Here is a 24,160-nt window from a genome sequence, read left to right as displayed (position 1 = left end):
GTACTCAAATTAGCTATAACCCTACATCATTTATAATTTCTCAATATGAGCTGCAGAACAGATAAGAGAGGCAGCAGGTTGAGTGTAATCAATCCCCACAGTCTACCTCCACTTCTTTCTCACCATCTCTGGAACAGAAATACAAGTGAATGAGGGAGACCTTATGATTGGAATAACCTTGAGTTTATTCTTATTGACATTCAAGAAGTCAATCATTCTCAATGTCTATACCTCAATTATGAATAGTTAGGTGTAAATCACTCGTTGCTCAGCTCCCATACAAATAGAGCAGACCTGGACAAATGTGTCCTGAAACAATGTTTGATAACCTATTCCAGTTGAAATATTCTACTCCAGGCTAAAATAGAGTATCTTACATGAGATTCAAGTTTACTACATTGCTGTCTGAAATTGGAAGCAGTATAACCCTGGCCTTCTTTGATTTCCAAAAGAAATATCCCATTTACTTAGCTCTTTCCCATCAATTCTGCATTCTGGGTGGCTTTGTGAGCCAGTAGCCCCATTAGCACCTATAGATGATATTTTCTCATTTATTTGGTTTCTGGGCCTTTCTGCATGGCTGGGCTTTCAATTCTAACCATTCCTCAATTTCATGTTAGCTCACTCTCTCTCTTTTTCTCTACTCCTGAGTCAGTGATAGAGCTCCATTTCATTGTGAATGCACATATGTTACATCCTGATACAAAGCGATAGGAGAAGGTATTTTTGGCAAAGCATACTTAATCACTGTAAATATTTCCTGTTGTTATTGGAATTCATGATGAATTTTAATCAGGTGGAAAATATCCTTAATTGGTGCAATTTAGAATTCAAAAGCAACCCACTGAAATAATATGTGCAGTGCTGTGTTTAAATCTATGCATTTCTCATCTTTAAGGTGAACAGAATGCGTTGCTAGATAGATCTCAATCTTTCTCTGTTTTGTGTCTCCACAAACAGAATGATGAAATGATTCTTGGCAGCTCCCATGGGACAGTGTAAAAGCGTCAGATCATCATGACAATGGGGCTGTCACTTTTTCTCCAAACAATGATGTTTTATCTTTGAGCACATTTAAATTTTGGAACCTAGTTTTAAAATACCTCCTCTCTGGGATGACTGCTGTTGTAGTCAATGAAAAAGTTCATGCTTCATGCAGTCTAATTCTGGCTTACAAGGTGGGCATTCAGGGTCTTTAGTTAACTGATCCTCCTTGCTTGTCTAACCTAGGCATCCATGTTTTCCTATATGGCAAACAATCTTTACCTTTTTCTTTCTTTCTTTTTTTTTTTTTTTTTGCCCTTAATGATTTTATTTAAGTTACCACCAGAGATATAATTAGCAATTGTGGTATGAGGGCAAGCAGCAGAAATTTCACCCTCTGTTTAGACCACCCCAAAACTTAGTGGCTTAAAAGAGGAAGAATCATTTATTTTGCAGTCTGGGCAGGGCTCCATGGAGATGGCCTGTCCTGTTTCACACAGTGTCGGCTGTCTAGCCTTCACCTCCTTCACCTGGGACTAGAGGACCTGCTTCCAAGGTGGCTCATTCAGTGGGCTGGGAAGGGGTCCTGGCCATTGGTTAGGGGCTTTGTCATGGCTTGGCTGAGGATATTTTTTTTTTTGAACTTTTTTTATTTTTTATTTCAGCATATTAGGGGGGTACAAATGTTTAGGTTACGTAGATTGCCCCCTTGCCCCACCTGAGTCAGAGCTTCAAGCGTGTCCATCCCTGAGACGGTGCGCACCAATCTTCACCTTATCCTCCGTGTTTACTCCAGCTTTGGGGCTTTGTTCCCCCATTGGAACACCCTGCCATTTCCTCGCTGCTACCTCTGCGCCTGCACAGTTATGTCGAGAGGGAGTGGATTGTAGTGGTGAGAGTATAGATTCTGGATTTCTGCATCTTCTTTGTGGGGTCGCTGTGAGGATTAAATGAGCTAATGCATAGGAAGCACGTGGTACAGTGCCTGGCACTTCAAAAGTGCCACCTAAGTGGGGGTGTCGTGAAGCATTCTGTCTCCATCAACTTTCTGAGCCATCCTGCTCAGAATTGTACTACCCTCACTTTGTTTTAAATTCTCCCTTAGTTGTTTTATTGAAGTAAACTTTGTTTCTCCAGTGAGGAGGGGTGAAATTGTTTCCAAGGTTCCGAGATTGTGAGGACTGAGAAGATACTTATCTCCAGAGTTACCCTTTTCCACCTCATGTGGGATTCTGGAAAGGTGGTAGTAATTGCATTTCTAAGTCACAGGGGACAACAAGAAGCTGCCGATGAGCCAAACCTGGCCCACCCGAGGCTTTGAGCACATAGTGTTGCTATGTGGCAGCATCCTGCCAAGTGTCATGCCAGTAGGCTTGAACCGACTGGCAATTGCCCTTGAATTAGAATAGTCAGCATGGCATTTTTTGGCTTTAACATTGGATTCCACTGAAATTATCTCACAACATTGAGGGAAATGCTGGAGGATTCTTTACAAAAGAAAAAGAAGTGAGCCGAGTGTCCTAATACGCTTTGCCTACATCTGTGTCATGTCCAACAGGTGTAGAGCGTGTGTGGGCTCTCCACTCACTGTTGTCATCAGTCAAACGTTTATGTGGTGGCACAAATGTGAATTTTTTGATAATGTGGATTCTTGCTGAAACTTCTTAGACTTGTGTGCTACTGTCTGTGTTCGGAAACTCCAACAGGGATTGGCAGTAGGGATGAGGAATTCCCAGGATCAAGAAGTGTTGAGTGTTTTTTCATCTATCTATTGGCCTATTTGTATGTTGCCTTTTGAGAAATTTCTATTCAGCTCCTCTATTTTTAAATTGTGTTTTTTTTTGTTTTCTTATTTTTGAGTACTTTCAGTTCCTTATATATTTTGGATATTAGTCCTTTATCCAATGTATGAATTGTAAATATTTTCTCACAATCTGTGTGCTGTCTCTTTACTCTGTTAGTGGTTCCCTTTGCTGTGTGGAGTTTGTTCTTTCTCTTTTAGGCACTACTATGAATAACCTAAAATTAGTTAGTGATCTAGTAAGGGAAGGACAACTAGATTTTTATGGTCCTATTTCCTAATCAGGGTTTCTCTTTTTTCCCAGTGTTTTCTCTATTTTCTTGGCCTTGCCTGAGGCCACTAATCACTAAAAATTTAATGAGACTTGATCCTCATCTTCAAGGAATTTGCATTCTAGTTGTACAGATGGAATTAACTACAGAATCACCCAGAGAACTCCCCGCTCCCTCTGAAGGTGCAAGTGATAGGCCAGATTCTTTTAAGGGCACTTTGCTGAAGAATTAATCGTTTCACTGTAAGTAATATTGTGAGAAATTCATTTCTTTTTCAATTCTGAAGCTTTCCCGTTAGGTACATTTAGTTAAGTAAAGGAAAAAAATATTTGATTTATAGGAAATTATTAAGTAAATGAGAGTAGTGGTTTTTATGTTTGTAGGGAAAAATATAAAGAGTAGCTCGTGGTAGATTTCAGAGATGGGAAGGAATGGCTGTAATATTACCGATGGCTGAGGTTTGTGAATGCTGAGGAGCTGTATTCTGAGGAGTAGGAAAAGGGCATACTATTACAGGCACCCGTAAAACTGATTCAAACTACCCAGTTTCTCCCAAACTGGCAACCACTGATTTACAGAATGATTCATTTATTGTCTGTGAGTTCTAGCCTTCAAATAATGCAGGAGTTCAGTAATATCTTGCTTACTATCAGGTAAAGAGCTGACAGCTTCTCTGTGGAAAAGTTGGGTGGGATCTAGGTCCTGAAAACATAAAATACTTTGAGTATGAAGTGGTGAAGAAAGGATATTTTAGGCAGCAATGTAACATAAAATTGGTATAGAGGAAATAGTGTATTTGGAAGGTTTTGATATATGATGAGAGAGTGGTTTGATTATGTACTAGTTAGCTATTGCCACAATAATTATATGTAAGCAAAACTCCCTGTGGCTTAAAAAAAGTCATTTATTCTCAAGGACTTAAGAGTTGGCTGCAGTGGCTCTGCTTCATGATATGAGTTGGCTAATGTGTGTCTTTCTTTGTCCTTGGGATAGCAGGTAAGCAAAGGCTTTTTTTTTTTTTTTTGTATGGCAAAGGAAAGTGCAAGACAAGCCCCAAAATATATGTACATACATTTTAAACCCTTTGTTTATGTCAAATCTATTAACATCCATTGGCCAACCAGGTCACTTGGCTGAAAACAAAATCAAAGGGCAAGGATATATATACTCCACCCAAATTTCTAGAAACAATGAGACTCTACTGGAACTTGACTTAAAGAGAAGGCTCAATGAATAGCCTTTTATTTACTTCCAGGAGCCACATTTTGCAAATAGTTGAGTTAGGAGTGGCCTCGTCCTGTCTATCTTTGCATCCGAAATATAGGAAAGTATTTGTGTGACAACTTAGGACAGAAGTCAACAAACATTTTCTGCAAGGGGTCAGATAGCCAATATTTTAGGTTTTATAGGCCATATTATCTGGGTGGCAACTAGTCAAGCCTGGCATTGTAGCAAGAAAGAAGCCACAGACTGTATGTAAACAAATGGGTGTAGCCGTGTTCCAATAAAACTTTATTTACAAAGAGATAGCTGGCTGGGGGATTGGATTTAGTTCCAGGGTTGGATTTGGCCCCCAGGCTATTATTTGCAAACAAGTGATTTAGGAGATACTTCTGTGTACCTGTGCATTGGGCAACATCATTTTGATGTCCTTATAGAATTAAAATGACCATATTGTATAATCTCTGATTTATATCCTGTCATCTGGAAGAGAAACAAAATCTGTATTGTTTCCAAAACTGAGATCATGGTAGATGCTTTCTTTTTGTTGTGCAAATCAGTGAGTGTTAATTGGAAAACAAATTTTTAGATGATTGAAATCTGTTCTGATGTGGAATTACTAATCTGTGCCTGATTCTGTCTGGCATGCTGCTGCTCATGATTTTTATCAGAGGATTTACATAGAGATCCTCTTTTGGCCTCTGACATGATTTCCTAGCAATCAGAAAATACTTTAAGATCAAGAGTAGACAATTTTCCTTTCTGTGGAAGAGAAATGAGTTGGCAGATAATGTAGAAATAAATCATCCATTTCTATTACTTACAGCTGGGAGCTGTTTAGGGTTCAATTTTGAAGGGGGAATTTTGTTCCTTCTCTAGCTGAGCAGCACAAACATTGGCCTAGTGCTTTCCTTAAATTTTGTCTCAGAAGTTTCGTGGCTATGAATTCTGCACTGCCTTCTGTTTGTCTTAGTTGTGTTTCCCTGTCCCTTTTCTGGGCCAAGGTTAGGGCATCTGTGCCTTGGTCACATCATCTGGAAGAAGCTTTGCAAACCTTTTGTCTAAATTTCCATATATATTTATTTATTTTCCATTAAGAGGGCATTAGTTTAATAAAGACTCAAGAAGATACAAAGAAATGCTGACATCCTTGCCGTGAAGAAGAAGTTCTCAATTTGATTTGGGGAGTGGGGTGCAGGGGCGGAATGAGGTTGGAGTTATTGAGCCTGGGATAGGAATGTGAAGGAACCTGGTGGCATGGCAGGGGAAGGCAGCAGAGAGAGGCTTAAGGGAAGGTTTGGATTATGGGAAAGAGGGAGGGGCTGGACCACAGTAGGAGAGATTGGATTTCAGGAAACTGCCTCTTTGGAGCTGGGTCTGGAAGGTGGATTTTCCAAGGGGCTTCTTAAGCACCCCTCACTGGGTGGCAGAGCTTGGTCAAGGTGAGATCTGGCTGGGGCAGCTGCACTCACAGGCACTGGGAGTATGAGGTCAGGGTTCCCTGCGAGATCTGCGATGTGTCGGTAGAGTGGGACCCCCTTCTCAGCTGCTCCTGCCTTACACACGGCCAAGGACACGCCCAGGATGGCATTGGCCCCAAACTTGGACTTATTCTCGGTTCCACCCAGCCCAATCATAAATTTGTCAACTTTTTCTTGATCCACAACGCTTAGTTTCTTTTCCAGCAGAGCGGGGCCTAGAGTCTTGTTGATGTGTTCCACAGCCTTCAGGACTCCTTTCCCCAGGTAGCAGGATTTGTCTCCATCTCTTAGTTCCAGAGCTTCATAGATGCCTGTGGAAGCCCCACTGGGCACAGCTGCTCGAAATTGGCCCTTATCTGTGTACAGATCCACCTCCACGGTGGGGTTGCCCCTGGAGTCCAGGATTTCCCGGGCAAAGATTTTCTGGATGGCCATGGCTGGGATGTCTTCGCTGGGGGCTTGGATGGAGCTCCGAGTCTAGGTGGCAGCTGGGACAGTGTCCCATCTCTTTTAAATAAACCTTTCTCCATGGATTTCTTTAGTAAATTGAATATCTTGTCTCAAAAAATATTCTCTGCTTAGAAAACTGCACTTTCTAGGTGAGTGCTGAATTCCAGCTCCTTTCTGCCCACCTCCCCATTGATGTACTTACTAGGTAAAGTAAGTGCCATGTCAAAGAAGCTTCTTTAAAAGGTAAGGATGCACCTAAGTGCCTGCACTTGCCTATTAAAGTTCACATTTCTTTGGCGAGCTGAATACACTGTCTCTCCAGGGTAACATAGCAGGAGCTGGAACAATTTTAGACCCTTTAACCTAATATATTAGTCATCATTGAGATTCTGCTGGCTTTCATTTGACTGATACGTGCGGATGAGTAATACTTTTATATTGCATTTATGGGGGAAGAAACGGCAGAAATAGCACAAGGTGAAACTAGGCGAGTGAATTTACTCAGGGAGTATTTATAGAAAGTAGAAAAATACTGCTGTTTATTGAATGCCTACTAAGTGAGGGCTATGTGCCTCTGAGAAGTTGGTAACTGGTCACAGTCTCAGAAATAGGAAGTGGTAGAGCTCGAGTTGGAAACCAACCCTGACTCCAAAGCTGATTTTCTTTTCCCTGCGTCATCACTGTTTCACATTAGCGGTATGTACTGAATTAAGGAAACATCCAGGAAGGTATACCAGTTATTTACTGTCTCTGAACTATATACTCAGGAAGAAGTTTGAATTTTTATGATATTAGAGATAGGAAATGTCTACACTTAATTTTGTTAACATTTGTTTCTTTGTGTTCTCTCTTTCATGGCAGGCTAAATTCTCCCACTTCCTTAGCTAGACCACAGCAAAATTGCAGAAACCTTAAATCTTCATTTAAGAAATAGGAAAATGCAACACCTTGATCATCATCATCATTTCTTCCCACTAGTGCACACACATCTTATGGTGTGTGGTTTGCTCTGTGAGAGCAGTAGCCACATTTTTAATAGTGCTTCCATAGGTTTGGCATTATTGTAAACTTTACATTGACTTATTACATACTGTCAATGTAACATATGACATATATACATGTAACAATTGACATGTACATATGACCATTTAAATATTGACATTCAATTCTCACACCTTTATGAAGTAGATACTGTTATTACCTCAATGATCCCAATGTAACAGGTGAACTGTATTCAATGAACTTTATTAAGTCAACTTTATTAAAGCTACTAAATAATAGAGCTGAGATTCAAATTCTAGCAGTCAGACTCCAGCCATGACCTGTGCTGTCAAGGAAATGGGCTCCATTGAACTTTGTAATCTGTCCATTCAGGAGACAGAAACCATACCAGTTATTTTAAAAGAGAGGATTTAGTATAATGAATTGTACCTACATATTAAAGCACTAAAAATACTAAAAGAGAACCTTAAGGTATCACAGAAATAGCATCCTCAGGAAACAGCTACCTTGGGCTGGGGAAACAAACGGGAGAGGTTGGAATTATTAACATTTAGAAGCCTGGAGAAGAGGCTTCACAAAGCTGAAACTTAGGTATCTGTGGACGAGGCATTTCTTAGCTGGTGCTAGTGTCTCTGAGCATGGAGTAATGGTATCATAGAACTGGCACTTGGATGTCTACAAGCAGAGAGGGTGTTGGCCAGCTGGTTATTGTTATTGTTATCCCAGGGTGCCATAAGGATTGTTCTTCAAATGTTGGAAAAACTGCAAACTGGAACCAAGTGCCAAAACTAAAAATCAATCAATCAATCAAACAAACATTGCTGTTGAATTGAAGAATCATTGCTAGGATGATGACAGGAAAAAGCAAAAAGTGAACAAGCAAGAAGGATGAAGTCCCTTCTTCATTCTGATGCCTTTGCAATTCCCCTCTTGCACGAAAGGGAGTGGTTGGCAAAATAGAGATGTGGTTTTCCCAGTTCCAGTCCTAGTACCACAAAGCAGAGTTGAGTTTGACTTAAGCACAATTTCCAAATTGATAATCTGTTTAGATTTAGATTTAGATTAGAGTTAGATTTAGAGGGGAAAAAGTGTGCTATTAGGGAATTTTATTGTCCTAGTACAGTGAAATCTTACACGCTTTTTGTGAATATGATCTGTCTTTCCCATAAAATTATGATTCTTTCAAACAGAGCCTAACTTAGACCTTTTCCAAGGGTTGGCTTAGTGCAAGGCACATAGTAGGTGCATACTAAATGGTTGTTGCTGAAGTGATGGTAGAAAGATTTGATTATATAAATTTCCCTTTTAAAATTCTTTTTACGGGCTTCAGAACATCTATTCATAGGGTCAGCTGAACAAATAAAGCTTGAAGAGTGAGTATATTATTCAGGACAAGGGCTTGTTATATCCCTGTGAATGCTCAAGAGAGCTCCAGTGTTTGCAGAAAAGTTTTACAAAGATTAAAACAGTATCCACTCCCTCTCCCCTGGTGAGATGATCATTAATTAAGGAAATGCAGACTTCGATCTGTTTGATGACATTCCATAGCAGAGCCACGGCCTGTGAGAAGCAGGTTGAGCTTCTCATTTGTATTTCTGGGACGTTTCCCAGTTGGATGGCAGCATTCCGATCCTCCGTGTTACCTGTCAAAAGGATAAAGGGTGCAACTAGTGGGAACTCTGCTGACCCAAGAGATATTCTTTTATTTTAATAATGTGATTGGAATCCGGTTTGCTGTGCTGAGGTGAACAGGGTTAGAAAATAAGTCGCATCTCTAAACAAGGACAAGAAGTAGGAGTGGGGGAAGGTAAAGGGAAATAATTCCACTAGTCTGAAATAAACAAGAAAAACATCTGCATTTCTGTTACTATGATTTTCTTTTAGACTCACAGGTGGAAGGAATGGATTTACATTTTCTTGTTTACTTACATGTTGGCCCACAGTATGTTTTCTAGGTCTAGTGAAAGGTACTGTGATACAGAGGCAGTAGCAATATTTCTGAATCAGGAATGCATGAGTGTGAACCCCAAGTTGGCCAGCAACTGCTGTGTAAGCTTGGAGAAGTCACTTGACGTCACTGGCCTTCATTTTTCTTTTAATAAATGAAGTGTTTGGTTGTGATCAACATCCCACATTGCTCCCACCTCACCTCATTCTATGATCTCTTCCCTTTTATTTCCTTGGCATGCTGAGGTGTGTTGTTTCAAATGAGTCAGTTGAGAAGAGACTCTCACCTTTTAAAGATGTATGTCAAGGCCGGGCGCTGTGGCTCACGCCTGTAATCCTAGCTCTTGGGAGGCCGAGGCGGGCGGATTGCTCAAGGTCAGGAGTTCAAAACCAGCCTGAGCAAGAGCGAGACCCCGTCTCTACTATAAATAGAAAGAAATTAATTGGCCAACTGATATATATATATATAAAATTAGCCGGGCATGGTGGCGCATGCCTGTAGTCCCAGCTACTCGGGAGGCTGAGGCAGAAGGATCACTCGAGCCCAGGAGTTTGAGGTTGCTGTGAGCTAGGCTGACGCCATGGCACTCACTCTAGCCTGGGCAACAAAGCGAGACTCTGTCTCAAAAAAAAAAAAAAAAAAAAAAAAAAAAAGATGTATGTCAATGTCGCCGAGAAAAAAAAAGCACATACCATCCCCCTAAAGAACCCTAGTTTTTCAACAAAATGATTTAATTTATGACTTGTTTTACAAAAATGAAAGCCTGCAGTCCTATGAATGAGAAATGTTTGATTGAAGTGAAATCATGTATTTTTTAAGAAATGTACATTTTTGCTTTAGGTTCTAATGTTGAGATAGAAAGTTTGAAACCATCGGCAGTTTGTGAATTTCCCTCATTCCTCTAAATATAATATTGGAAAACTCTACATGCAATATAAAGTAAAATATGTGTTACATCTTCAAATGGCAACTTTAAATACAATATTTTATTCTATTTTGTTGTTAGCACCGGTTGTTAATGGTGCTTTAACAGCTATTCACAGAAGTATTGTTTTCCCTGGAACTCCACCAGGCGTGCATCCTCTTTCAGTCTGCCTGCCCACCCATCTGTCCATCTGTCCATCCATACATCTATCCATATCCTTATGACATGTATCTGACAGGATCAAGCATGTTGTGAAAGAATGTTTTCTCTCTGTATGTCTGCTACCTAAGTTTATAAACAAACAGTTCAAACATCGCTTGTTTCTATTTTGAATTCTTTATGATTTGACTGAAGATGCACTGGTAGTCTATTCCAGACTCTTTCATTTCTTGCTCCTTATGCTGAGCAAGCTACTTAACTGTCTTTAGCCTCAGTTTCAGTCTGTGACAGTGAGATCCTATTTCCCTCCTCATAGGGTTGTTGGGAGACTTAAATGTGGTAATAGATATAAAGCTCTTCGTACAGTATCAACTCCCTCTCCTCTAGTTTTTTAACCTGCTCCTTGCTTGCTATTGTTCTAGTAATAGGGGTTGCCTTTTAGCATCTTATATGGGCTTTGATGAGTATTTTTCTTTCTTAGGAAAGGGGTATCTGAAACTGACTCTATTTGTTTTTATTTCTGGTAGAAATGCTAACTTTGCTCCATTATATTGCCTTTAATTCTATGTTTCTATTTATTGATTTATTTCAAAAAATTTAGAGGGTAAAAGTGATTTTTGTAATGTGAATGAATTATATAATGCTGAAGTCAGAGTTTTCAGCATATCTATCACCAGAATAGTGCACATTGTACTGAATAGATCAATTTTATCCCTTAACCCCCTCCCACTCTCCACCTGTCTCATTTTCCGATGTCTTTTATATCTCCTTGTGCCCATGTGGGCCCATAATTTTACTCCCACTTATTAGTGAGAAAATGTGGTATCTGTTTTTCCATTCCTGATATACTTCACTTAGGATAATGGTCTCTAGTTCTACTCAAGATGCTATAAAACACATATTTAATTGTTTTTTTATGGCCAAGTAGTACTCCATGGTGTGTGTGTATGTATGTATGCGTGTGTATTATCTTTATTCACTCATCAGTTGATGGTCATTTAGGTTGATTCCATATCTTTGCAATTGTGAATTGTCTTGCAATAAACATTCTGGTGCAGATGTCTTTTTGAAAAATGACTTCTTTTTCTTTGGGCAGATACCCTTTAGTAAAATTGCTGGATCAAATGGTAGGTCTACTTTTAGTTCTTTGAAGAATATCCATACTGCTTTCCAAAGCAGTTGTTCAAGTTTACATTCCCACCAAGAATATATAAGCATTCCCTTTTTACTGCATCTGCACCAACATATTGTTAATTGACTTTTTGATAGTGATCATTCTGATGGGTAAGGTGATATCTCATTGTGGTTGTAGTTCGCATTTCCCTGATAATTAGTGATATTGAGCATTTTTTATGTTTGTTGGCCATTTGTCTATCTTCTTTTGTGAAGAGTACTTAAGTACCATTTATTTATTTGTTTGCTATATTTGCTTTTGCAGTCTTAGTCATAAATTCTTTGCCCAGGCAAATGTCTAGAAGAGCTTTTCCTGCATTTTTCTAGATATTTTATGGTTTCAGGTATTAAATATAAGTTTTTCATCTATCTTAATTTTTATATATGGCGAGAGATAGGAATCCAGTTTTGTTCTTCTGCATATGGCCATCTAGTTTTCCCAACATGATTTATTGAATGGGGCTTCCTTTCCTCAGTGTATGTTTTTGTCTGCTTTGTCAAAAATCAGTTGATTATAGCTATTTGGTTTTATTTGCAGGTTCTCTATTCTGTTCCATTTGTCTGTGTGTCTACCTTTATAGCAATACCATGCTATTTTGGTTATTATAGCCTTGTAGTATAATTTGAAGGCTGATAATATGATGCCTCCAGATTTGTTCATTTTGCTTAAGATTGCTTTGGCTATTTGGGGTCTTTTTTGGTTCCATATGAGGTTTAGGATTATTTTTTTCTAGATCCATGAGAAACAATATTGGGATTTTGATGGGATTGAGTTGAACCTGTAAATCACTTTGGGCAATGTGGACATTTTAACCATTTTGGTTCTTGAAATCCATGAGCATGGGATGTTTTTCTGTTTGTTTGTTATCTATGATTTGTTTCATCAGTGTTTTGTAGCTCTCCTTGTAGAGATCTCTTAGCTCCTTTGTTTAGTAAGAGATATTACTGAGTATTTTATTTTCTTTGTAGCTAGGTATTTATTGATTTATTGACTGATTGATTTCAAAAATTAGGGGGCACAAATGATTTTTGTAGCTATGTACTGAGCTCTTGATTTGACTCTGAGATTGATTGTTATCACTATATAGAAACACTATTGATTTGTATAAATTAATTTTATAACCTGAAACTTTATTTATCAATTTATTTATCGATTCTAGGAGTCTTCTGGAGGAGTTTTAGGAGTTTCTAGGTCTAAGATCATATTATTGGTAAACAATAACTTGACCTCCTCTTTCTGGATTTGGATGCCCTTTATTTCTATTTCTTGCCTTGTTGCTCTGGCTAGGACTTCCAGTACTGTGTTGAATGGAAGTGGTGACAGCAGGTACCCTTGTCTTATTCTGGTTCATAGGGGGAATGCTTTCAACTTTTCTCCATTTAATATGGTGTTGGCCATGGATTTGTCATATATGATTTATTATTTTTAGGAATGTTCCTCCCATGCCTAGTTTGTTGTGGGATTTTATTATGAAAGGGTGCTGGATTTTGTTGAATGCTTTTTCTGTATCTATTGAGATCATGATATCATTTTTGATTTTACTTCTGTTTATGTGGTTGATCACATTTATTGATTTGTTTATATTGAACCATCCTTGCATCCCTGGGTTGAATCCCACTTGATCATGGTGGGGTTTTTTTGTTATGCCGTTGAATTTTGTTTGCTAATATTTTGCTGAGAATATTTGCATTTATGTTCATAAGGGATATTAGTCTCTAGTTTTCTTTTTTTTATTGTGTTCTTTCTTGACTTTGATATCAGGGTGATACTGGCTTTGTAGAATGAATTAGGGAGGATACCATCCTTCTTGATGTTATGTAACAGTTTTGGTAGAATGGGTACCAATTCTTCCTTTTAGGTCTGGAAGAATTCAGCTGTGAATTTTTCTAGTCCAGGCCATTTAGTTTGTCGGGAGATCTTTTTAATTACTGTTTCAATCTCATTACCTGTTATTGGTCTCTTCCAGATTTCTATTTCTTCCTGATTCAATCTTGGGAGATCATGTGTTTCCAAAAATTTATTCCTCTACATTTTCATTTGTGTATAAGAGATTTTCATAGTAGTCACTGATGATGATAGATTGTATTTCTGTTATAATGTCTCGTTTTTCATTTCTGATGGAGCTTATTTGAGTCCTTTCTCTTCTATTTCTTGTTAATCTTGCTAGAGGTCTATCAATTTTGTTTATCTTTTCAAAGAACCAACTTTGTGTTTTGTTGATCCTTTGTGTTGTTTGTTTCATTTCCATTTCATTTAGTTCTGCTCTGACTTTTGTTAACTCTTTTTTTCTGCTAGCTTTTGATTCCGTTTATTCTTCTTTTTCTAATTCCTTGAGATGTGACATTAGGTTGTTAATTTGTGATTTTTGTGTATTTTTGATATAACCATTTAAGGCTATGAACTTCTGTCTTAGAACTGCTTTTTCTGTATTCCAGAGATTTTGAAAGCTATGTCATCTTTGTTGGTCAGTTTGAAAAATCTTTTGACTTCCATCTTGATTTTGCCATTGACCCAATGATTGCTCAGCAACACGTTGTTTAATTTCCATGATTTTGTGTAGACTTGAGAGTTTCTCTAAGAATTAATTTCTAGTTTTATTCCAGTGTGATCTGAGAAGACACATAGAATGATTTCAGTTTTTCTGAATTTGCCAAGACTTGTTTTGTGTGCTGCCATATAATCTGTCTTGGAAAATATCCCATGTTCTGATGAGAAGAATGTATATTTTGCAGTTTGGAGTAGAATGTTCTGTGGATTTCTTTTAGGTTCATTTGTTCTAGAGTCCCGTTTAAATCCAGTGTTTCTTTGTTGATCTCTGTCTCGATGATCTGTCCATTCTGTCAGTAGAGTGTTGAAGTGCCCCGAAATTATGGTGCCACTATTTATTTCTTTGATTAGATCTATTAGAATTTGTTTTATGAATCTGAGAGCTCTTGTCTTAGGTCCTAAGACAAGGTCCTAAGACACTCCTAAATATATATTTAGGAGTGTCGTATCTTCATGCTGAATTGCTCCCTTTATTATTATATAATGACCATCTTTGTCTTTTTTAATCATTGTTCATTTAAAGTCTGTTTTATCTGATATGAGAATAGCTCCTCTTGGTCGTTTTTGGTTTTCATTAATGTGGAATATTTCCTTCCCTCTCCTTTATTTTGAGTTATGAGAATCTGTACAAGTTAGATGGGTCTCTTGGAGACAGCATATATTTGGGTTCTGGTTTTTTATCCATTCATACAATCTATATCTTTTAAATGGAGCAATTAGACCATTTACATTCAATGTTAGTATTGATATGTGGGATACTGTTCTGTTCATCATGTTGAATGATACTTAGTTGCTTTGTTTCCCCCCTTGTCTTACTGTTTTATAAGAGTTGTGAGCTTTAACTTTGGATGTTTTTATACTGTTGGGTATTGGTTGTTCTGTTTCTTTATAGAGCACTTTTAAGCATTTCCTATAGGGCAGGTCTAGTGGTGACTAATTCTCTTAGTGTTTGCTTGTCTGGGAAAGATGTTATTTCTTGTGCATTTATAGAAACTTATTTTTGCAGAATACAAAATTCTTGGTTGGAAGTTGTTCTGCGTAAGAAGACTAAAAATGGGACCAATCCCTTCTGGCTTGAAAAGTCTGTGCTGAGTGTCTGCTGGTAGTTTAATATGTTTCTATTGTGAGTAACTTGTTGCTTTTATATTGCAGCTAATAGGATTTTCTCCTTAACTTTGACTTTGGTCAGGTTAATGACTACATGTCTTGCTGATATCCTATTTGCTATGAACCTTCTAGATGTTCAATGACCAACTTGTATATGAATATCTCAACCTCTAGCAATACCAGGGAAGTTTTCCTCTATTATTCACTCAAATAGTTTTTCTATCTTTATTGATTTTTCTTCTTTTCTCCCAGAGATACCTATAATTCTTATATTGGCTGGCTTTGCATAATCTCATATTTCTCACAATAATTGTTCATTTCTCTCTCTCTCTCTCTCTCTCTCTCTCTCTTTATGTATTTTACTGCAAAATCCTTGTCTTGAAGCTATGAAATTTTTCTTTTGCTTGGTCTAGTCTGTTGTTAAATCTTTGTGCTGTATTTTGACATTTCCTAACTGACCCTTTCATTTCTTTAAGTTCTGTTATCTTGTTTCTGAAGTTATCTATCTCTTTTTTTTTTTTTTTTTGAGACAGAGTCTTGCTTTGTTGCCTAGGCTAGAGTGAGTGCCATGGTGTCAGCCCAGCTCACAGCAACCTCAAACTCCTGGGCTCAAGCGATCCTCCTGCCTCAGCCTCCCGAGTAGCTGGGACTACAAGCATGTGCCACCATGCCCGGCTAATTTTTTGTATATATATTTTTAGTTGGTCAATTAATTTCTTTCTATTTTTGGTAGAGACAGGGTCTCGCTCAGGCTGGTTTCGAACTCTTGACCTCGAGTGATCCGCCTGCCTTGGCCTCGAAGTTATCTTTTAATGAATTTTTTGTTCATGTCCTGAATTTTTTTTTTTTTTTTAGTTTCTTTGAGCTGATTATCTACCATCTCCTCAATTCCATTCATCTTAACTTGTCATCCATAATCTGAATTCCATATTTGTCATTTTAACAATTTCTTTTTGGTAGGAGTTCATTATTGGAGAGCTGTTGTTATACATAGGTGGTTTTGAGACAGCCTGTTTTTTCATACTGCCAGAGTTTTTATGCTGATTCCTTCATATCTGGGGCCTCTTCTCTCAGCTTAGAACAGCTAAGAGATATGATACATGTGTTTGCCTCTTCTGGGACCTCTGATGCTTGGTGAAGATAGAGTTGGCTTCCTGGATAGCATGCTTGAGTCCTAATCCAGAAGCCTGACCAGGCAGGAGGGGGAAGATACATTATGAGCCTTTAATGTTTCTGCTTTGCTACATTTCCCCTGTTCTCCTATAGTTGTCACCAGGCTGCTATGGCAGGGCTGGTCCCTGGTGCAAGGTGTGGATGTCAGGTGGGTTTGGCTTGCAGGATGGGACATGTGCACAGGATGGAGGTTGCTGGGTGTGGTGCACATGCCTGAGTAGTTGAGGTGCCAGGCACACGGGCAGGATGAGGTGTGTGCAGGGTATGGTGCATGTGCAGGGTGCAGTGCATACACAGGGTGTAGTGGGTCTGTGGGGTGAAGCAATTCTATAGGGCAGAACAGGCTCATGGGAAAAAATGGGCCCCTCGTGTGGGGTTGGCCTACAGGTTGTGACACATACATGGGTGGAGTGGGCTTGTGTCATGGAGTGGGCTCTTGGCATGGAGCATGCCTTGGGTCCACTGGTCACAGTTCATGCATCTGGTGGAGTGGGACCCCAGGACAGAGTAGGCGTTCAGGGAAGTGTGCCTACATGGGGTTGCATGGCATGGGGCTCATGTGCATGGGTGTGGGTGGCTGAAGTAGGGTGCCTGTGCAGGATGGCATGTGTCTTCAGTATGTAATCTACCCAGATCCAAAGGCAGCAGCTGTGCTGGCACTCACCCATTCCGGCCTTCCCAGGCAGCAGCAGTGGAACTAGTCCAGCTGACCTGACAATGGGTGTTGGCCACTAAGGGCTATAGGCCCATGGGAGGTGTGGTTGAGTAGGATCATCCAGGCCACAGTCGTGGGTGCCAGGCCTGTGGTCTCCTGATCGGCCCAGATTCCCCTGGCAGCTGTGGTGGGCGTGCACATTACCTGCCCACAGGGCATGCGTGAGCACTGGGATTTCCCCGCTCCCTACTCACCCAGCAGGGACAAAGGGGAGGCAGCAGTCACAGATCTGATTCCTGAGAAGGAGTAGCGTTCCAGGGTTGGGATGTTACAATGGTGCCAACTCCAGCGCCCAGTGCTTGCAAGCCAACCATTCCTTCTCTCCAGAGCAATGCAGCTGCATAGCCTGCAGTGTATCAGTCTGTGTATCAGTCTGGAGCCTGCTGCAGCAGAGGGGTCTTCCACCGTTCCAGTTGTGATATCCTCAGGGGAAGTCTGGAGCCAGATTTCCTCCTCTGTCCATTTCCCACATGTGGGCGCTTTCCATGATTACCTCCGGTCCTGCTGAACTGAGCTGGTCATCCCATTTCTCTCTTCATCACATCACTCCTGTCTCCTCTCCATCAATTCCCTGTGTTTTCACTCAGTCAATCCAAAGGTAGATATCTATTCACCACTTTCGATCCTCTCTATGAGAGAGGTATTGTGCTGGCTACTTCTAGTCTGCATCTTGGCCCTTCTAGGTCTAACTCGGACTAATTTAAGCAAAAAGGTACTTATTGTCAGGCTATCAGGATCTTGTGGAATTGATTGGCAGGATGAAGAGACTTGTGTAGAGAGAGACTGGAACCAAGGAGGCTCCTAATGGCCAGTAGACAGGAAGGCAGGAACGATCTCATATCAACAGTGTTGGATGGATAAACCTAACCACTACCTCCTCTGGCTTCTTATTTCTCCGTCTCTCAAGATTCAAAGTTGAATGAGAGGGGGAGTCTGATTGCTGAGTGTAGGTCACATGACTTCTCCATGGCTTTACTGGGCATGTTCAAAGGAGAGCCCCATTTGCTGAGGCTCTGTAGGAGGGAGGTTCTGGATTTATACTTCCACTATGATACAGAGTGGTGAAGGATATGCAGTTCCCATGAGGAACTACAGATACATGTAGGAAGGGGAAATGGATGCTGGATGGCTAAAAAAGAGCAAACATTGGTGGTAGTGAGCATATATACTCATACTATCTATCTCAGCATGTTTTTACAGACTTTGAATCCATCAGTTCTCAGACTTTATCTTGGTAAATTTAAAGATCTTGATTGATTTTAGTTTGTTCTTGTAAGACAGCCTTTTCTATCTCTTAGGATGTTTTAATTGCTCTTCCCTGGACCCTCTCCAAGTCTTGTTAAGTCTTTATTGAGCTGTAGCAACTAGAGCTGTACAGTTTTGTGTGCTGACATAGCGTGGTTGGTTTCAAGGAGAGTGTAATGTGTTTGGTTTTATGTCCAATATACTTGGTCAGCATTAATGTTATTTATTGGAGGAAAATATGTTTCATTTTTATATCAATTGGGTATGCAGTAATACAAGTCTTGCTCACATTGGGGAAGTCTAGTATTTTAGGAATATAGGAATATGAATGAACACTGAAGCTATTTGACACCCTTTAGGAGAAGGGGGAAAATAAACAAAGATCTGTATTTTTATACACCCTCAATCTGTTCTCTGAGTGCAGAAATTCTTTAGTTTGAGGTTTAGATCCAGCTTGATTTGGTTGTCAATTCTGGTTTTCCAGATGTAGGACTGTGGACAAATCACTTTAATGTTTCTGAGTCTCAGTTTTGTCATCGGTGAAATAGGAATAATGTCAATAGCTTGACAGGATTAAGTGTGATTGCTATGATTTTATTTATTAAGACTTTGGCAGAATATCTGGCATACAGTAGAAATAGAATTTAAAAATCCCATTTATTCTTCCATTTTCACCAAAGAGATGAGGAATCTGAAATAATTAAAGTCACTGGACCCTATAGAGGTTAGTCAAGGGAAGACTTTAAGAAAAGGTGAAGCTGCAGCTGGTTGTTGACAGAGTGAAGCAGCATGACTTCAGGGAAAGAAGGCATGAGAACAAGAACAGAAAGGAGACAAGATGTCTAAGTTTGAAGGCAGAAAGATCAACTTGTTTTCCTTTTGGTTATCAGAGGTGCTCAGAAAAGGATGGAAGATAGTAGTCATGCAGTGAGGTAACTGCTCAGGAGATGAGATTTGATTTGGGAGGTTTTTCAGCTCAGGAGGCATAAAAATCAAAGTGACACTAAAATGATAAATTCAGCCAAGATCACCTGGCCAATCTCAAAGAGCAGATTGACTCATTTATTAATTAATGAAGACTTCCTTTTTAGATTTTTGCCTTTTTATTTTTAAAAATCATGTAGTATCTCTGGTCAGGGATGCTGACTCTCTTATTTGTTACAGGCTCTATTCTGACCTCTTCTTTCCAAGTTGTCCATGTGAATAGACACTCTGTGTCTGCTCATCCAGGATTAGTTTTTTCAGAGAATCAGATAATATTCATGATAGGCTATTCCAATCTACCCCAATTTTCAGATGGAAAAAACTGGGGACCTGAGAGAGGACACAAAGTAAAAGATTATCGACTTTTAGAAGCATTGTGTAGTTTTAAAAAGTGAACAAACATGGACTTTAGGTAGATATCTTGCACTTTAGTAGATTGGTGAGTTTGTTTATCTTATCTGAGCTTTGGAACCCCAGTTTCCTCTCTCTATAATAGGCAGGTAATTGATGGTAGCTGCCCCCAAAGGATGAAGTAAGGAAGCACCCGTAGAACACCTGACAGAAGAGCTCAATGAGTCTTAGTTCCCCTCCCCTTTTGAAATTGATCTATGTTCTGGAATGAAGGAAAGGGTTGCTCTGTCCCTTAGAGGAGGAGCACCAAGGGGAAACATAAAATCATGGAAGAAATCTAAGGGTGAATAAACATGTTTTTTGCTTCTGTTCTTTTTCCACAGTCTGCATCACTTTGGGAAAGGAGGTGAACAGCATTTTCTCCTTAGTCACTGTGCCTGGGGCCAGGACACTTCTTATGATTCTGGTTGAAATTTAGGCTGACATTTGAGGGATGAGACAGATGGCTGTCATCTCCATTAAGAATAAGTGCACCCCAGCCCTTTATCCACAACTCTGCAAATGTGTTTGGCTCCCATTGCAGGTTTATGTGTTGGCAATTTCAGTGAAATGATTTCTTTCAGCTTGGACATGGAAAGACTTTCAGATGGCTCTGCGGCTTTTTTCTCTCACCTTTTCTTGTTCTCGAAGTCTTGAGATTTATAATTCTTAAGACTACAGATGCTGTTATCCAGAAATGAAGGAAACCATTGAACTGGAATTTTTTCTAATTAAATTTTTTTTTTTTTAAATTTCATTTAACTAAAAAGAACCAAAAATAAAAGCAATGCATCATATACTGTAAGTCACAGTGAATAGAGAACAGATGTGCAAATTAGAGAAACTGGATTTTAGTTTCAAAGTTTCCATTTACCTGCTTTGGGGTGTCTGGCTGTGTAATCTAGGGCAGCTGATTTTGAATATTTTTAGAATCTTTTCCAGCACAAACTTTTTGTGACACTATAAACATATTCCTTTTAATAGTATTTTCACGAACGATTACAAACATATAGAAAAATTTAGAGTATAATATAGCAAACAATCTTGTACCCATCATTGAATTCTATCAAATCTTAACATGTTGCCATATATACCATCTTTAAGGATAGTTGTATATAGCTCTGAAATGCTTGTATACTTCTATTGGATCTCATTCTTCTTCTTTCCTTAGAAATAATTAGTTTTTGCATTTGATACTTATTTTCATGCATGTTTTCATTCTATTATTACATAGCCATATATCTATAAACAACATATAGTTTGGAATGCTTTTAACTTTATAAAAGTTATATCATAATGTATATATTCACCTGCCATTTGCCTCAGTCACTCAATGTTTGGGGGATTTATTTATGTTCACATATATAGTTCTAGTTCATTTTCTTTAATTACTATATAGTAATCCATTGTATGAATAGTTCACTATTTACTTATGCTTTTTCCTGTTGACTAATTTTTACAATTGCAAATAATGCTGGAATTAATGTACGGGTAGAATTCTCCTTCTGCTATTTGCATCTTTAATTTGATTTGTTATTGTCAAATTGCTTCTGAAGTTTGGAACACCATTATTCCAATTGTTTATTCCTAGGTTTATTTATTTTATAATTACCCAGCAACTTTGGGAACAATTGATGCTCCTACATTTACATATCTTTGTTCATTTAACACACATTGTATATTCTCCTTGGCAATGTACTGCATGAAATGTAAAAATCAAAAAGAGGCTGGGCGTGGTGATTCATACCTGTAATCCTAGCACTCTGGGAGGCCGAGGTGGGAGGACTGGTTGAGCTCAGGAGTTGGAGACCAGCCTGAGCAAGAGCGAGACCCCATCTCTACTATAAATAGAAATAAATTAGCCAAACAACTAAAAATAGAAAAAATTAGCTGGGCACGCTGGTGCATGCCTGTACTCCTAGCTACCCGGGGGGCTGAGGCAGGAGAATCGCTTGAACCTAGGGGTTTGAGTTTGCTGTGAGCTAGGCAGATGCCACAGCACTGTAACCCAGGCAAGAGAGTGAGACTCTGTTTCAGAAAAAAAAAAAAAAAAGACATGGTAACACGATCTCAAAGAATGTTATACTGTAGACAAACTATGTGCATATACAATTATTATCTATAATAGTAAGAACATCTACTTTATTTGTTGGGGTTAGTAATTTATTTGTACCATCTTTTTTAAGATTAGTAGATGCAAAGTACGTTGAAATCCTTTGGCCTTCTATCATACCTTCACAGGCAAGGAAACCAATTGTATCCTGGAACCCTCCAAAAGAATACAGCCCTGAAAATACCTTGACTTTAGCCCAGTGAGACACATTTTGGTTTTTGGATCTCCAAAAGTGAAAGATAATAAATTCATATTTTTTAAGCCACTTAGTTTTTGGTAGTTTATTACAGTAGCAATAGAAAACTAAAACAATGGCCTTTATGTCTCTATGCTTCAGTTTTCTCATTTTGTAAAATGAGCGATATATTGTGACAGCACTTTCTGCCTATGGAGATTGTTGTAAGAGTATGTGCTTGTGTAGTACACTCTGTTTACTCTTAATAAGAGGCAATCTTTAGACTAGACATCTAGATATTTAGACTAGAAGTCAGGAACTTGGGTTATGGTCTCAGACAAAACAAGGACAGTAATAACTTCCTGCCTTTCTTGCAGATTGATGTGGAAGCAAATGAAATTATGTTTTCACTTTTATATTTTAGCTAAAGTGTTATTCAAATGTGACTTCTTGTTATAATTTAACTTATACATTTCAAGTAGACTTGATATATGTCAAAGATATATGCAAAAGTTAAAATATAACACTTGAAACATCATTTGATTGTAGAAAATAGTGTTGAGGTAATACATAGTATTAATTCAAATGATTGGTACTGAGTAATAACTTCTCCCTTTTAAGATATTCTATTTTTATGGCATTTTCATTTCTTATTTATTGGGTAATAATTATGGTTCTTTATTACAAATTTCAGAGATGTGTGCTATCTTTTAATTGCAACCTTTGCTTAGAATGTCTGAATATAAGCACAATGATATTTATTTAATTTAACTGAAGATGAAGTGGATGAGTCATATATTTGGCCAGGATATAATTATTATATTAATACCTCCTCTAAAACACATTTTGAGTGTTTTCAAAGGTATATTAATTTTCAGTAAGTGGGATGGCAAAGTTCTCATTGTACTATCTGCTAATGATTAAATACTTCACAAATATTATGAATTTTGATTGAATACATTTGAATAGGTAAATGCAGGCGATAAAATTAAGACTTATTTGTCTTGCTTGCTTTTCAAAGTATTCCTTTATCGAGGTTAGTGCGTGTGTATATGGAATGAAAAGCAAACATTAGGCTATTATTATAATTGCTTATCACCATTTTCATTTCTAAAAACATATGGTAATATGCACTGTTATAAATATATTTATAATTCTTATTTTTCAGTTGACTCATGGGTACAGTTAAAGGGCACAGATGTGGTGACAGATTTTTTAAATTGATGTTTCCTGTGGAGATTTTATGAAGTAGAGGTTTGTTTAAACTCTTTCCCAGAGCATAGCAGGAAATTAAACAGAATGGCAAAGGAGGGGGTGTGACCAGACTTTTCTGGGCAAACAATTAGTCTAGTCAATATAAGTCACACCAGAACAAGCATTTGAGATGTTTCAACTTCCAATTGGGGAAAACTTACCACAAAATATATTCATCCATTTTCTAGTGTTAAGAGAAAGAGAAAAGTGGACATCTGGGAGTCTTTAATGACTGAGGCTTCTTTTTTTTTCTTTTTTTTGAGACAGAATCTCTCTTTGTTGCCCAGGCTAGATTGAGTGCCGTGGCATCAGCCTAGCTCACAGCAACCTCAAACTCCTGGGCTCAAGCAATCCTGCTACCTCAGCCTCCTGAGTAGCTGGGACTACAGGCATGCGCCAGCATGCCCGGCTGATGTTTTCTATATATATTAGTTGGCCAATTAATTTCTTTCTATTTATAGTAGAGATGGGGTCTTGCTCTTGCTCAGGCTGGTTTTGAACTCCTGACCTCGAGCAATCCACCTGCCTCGGCCTCCCAGAGTGCTAGGATTATAGGCATGAGGCACTGCGCCGGCCATGACTGAGGCTTTTATAGAACTTTCAGTAATTGTTTCAAAATCATTTATCATTTTAACTATTTATAACATTTAAATGATTAAAATGAATGCAACCTTAATGCATACTCTGACTGTTTTGTTTTTTTTTTTTTTTTTTTTTTGGTTATCTCTTCTTTTTAACATGAAGTACAGGAAGGGGGATGGTTATTTGACTAGGAATATCTGAAAAATCCAAAAATTTAGATTGTATAGATGAAAGGGGTAATTTTTACTGTTGCAAATAGTTGATCTACCTTGTTCAAGAATAGGGTTCCTTTCAAAAAGTTTGGAATGGGACATAAAACTGTAAATTTGAAATGTTTGGCAATTTTGGTAATTTCAGTTCAATCAGAAATAAAGAATGAAACTATCTCGTGATATCATACAGCAAATTTGTAGAAATTGGGTAATTTTTCAAGAGCTAGATAAGGACCGTGTCTGGAT

The 24,160-nt window shown here is 38.5% G+C and overlaps 1 protein-coding gene and 1 pseudogene across 2 annotated transcripts in view; one reads left to right on the top strand and one right to left on the bottom strand.

The window, feature by feature from the left end:
* The window catches only part of NELL1 (neural EGFL like 1), a 761,891-nt gene that overhangs the window by 433,832 nt on the left and 303,899 nt on the right, over positions 1-24,160 (top strand). The window lies entirely within an intron of this gene.
* Positions 5,613-6,254, bottom strand: LOC105854895 (beta-enolase pseudogene; annotated as a pseudogene).

The sequence above is a fragment of the Microcebus murinus genome, chromosome 4, assembly GCF_040939455.1.
Source record: "Microcebus murinus isolate Inina chromosome 4, M.murinus_Inina_mat1.0, whole genome shotgun sequence".
NCBI lineage: Eukaryota > Metazoa > Chordata > Mammalia > Primates > Cheirogaleidae > Microcebus > Microcebus murinus.
Note: the sequence above shows the minus strand (reverse complement) of the source record. Positions and strands in the feature narration are given on the sequence as shown.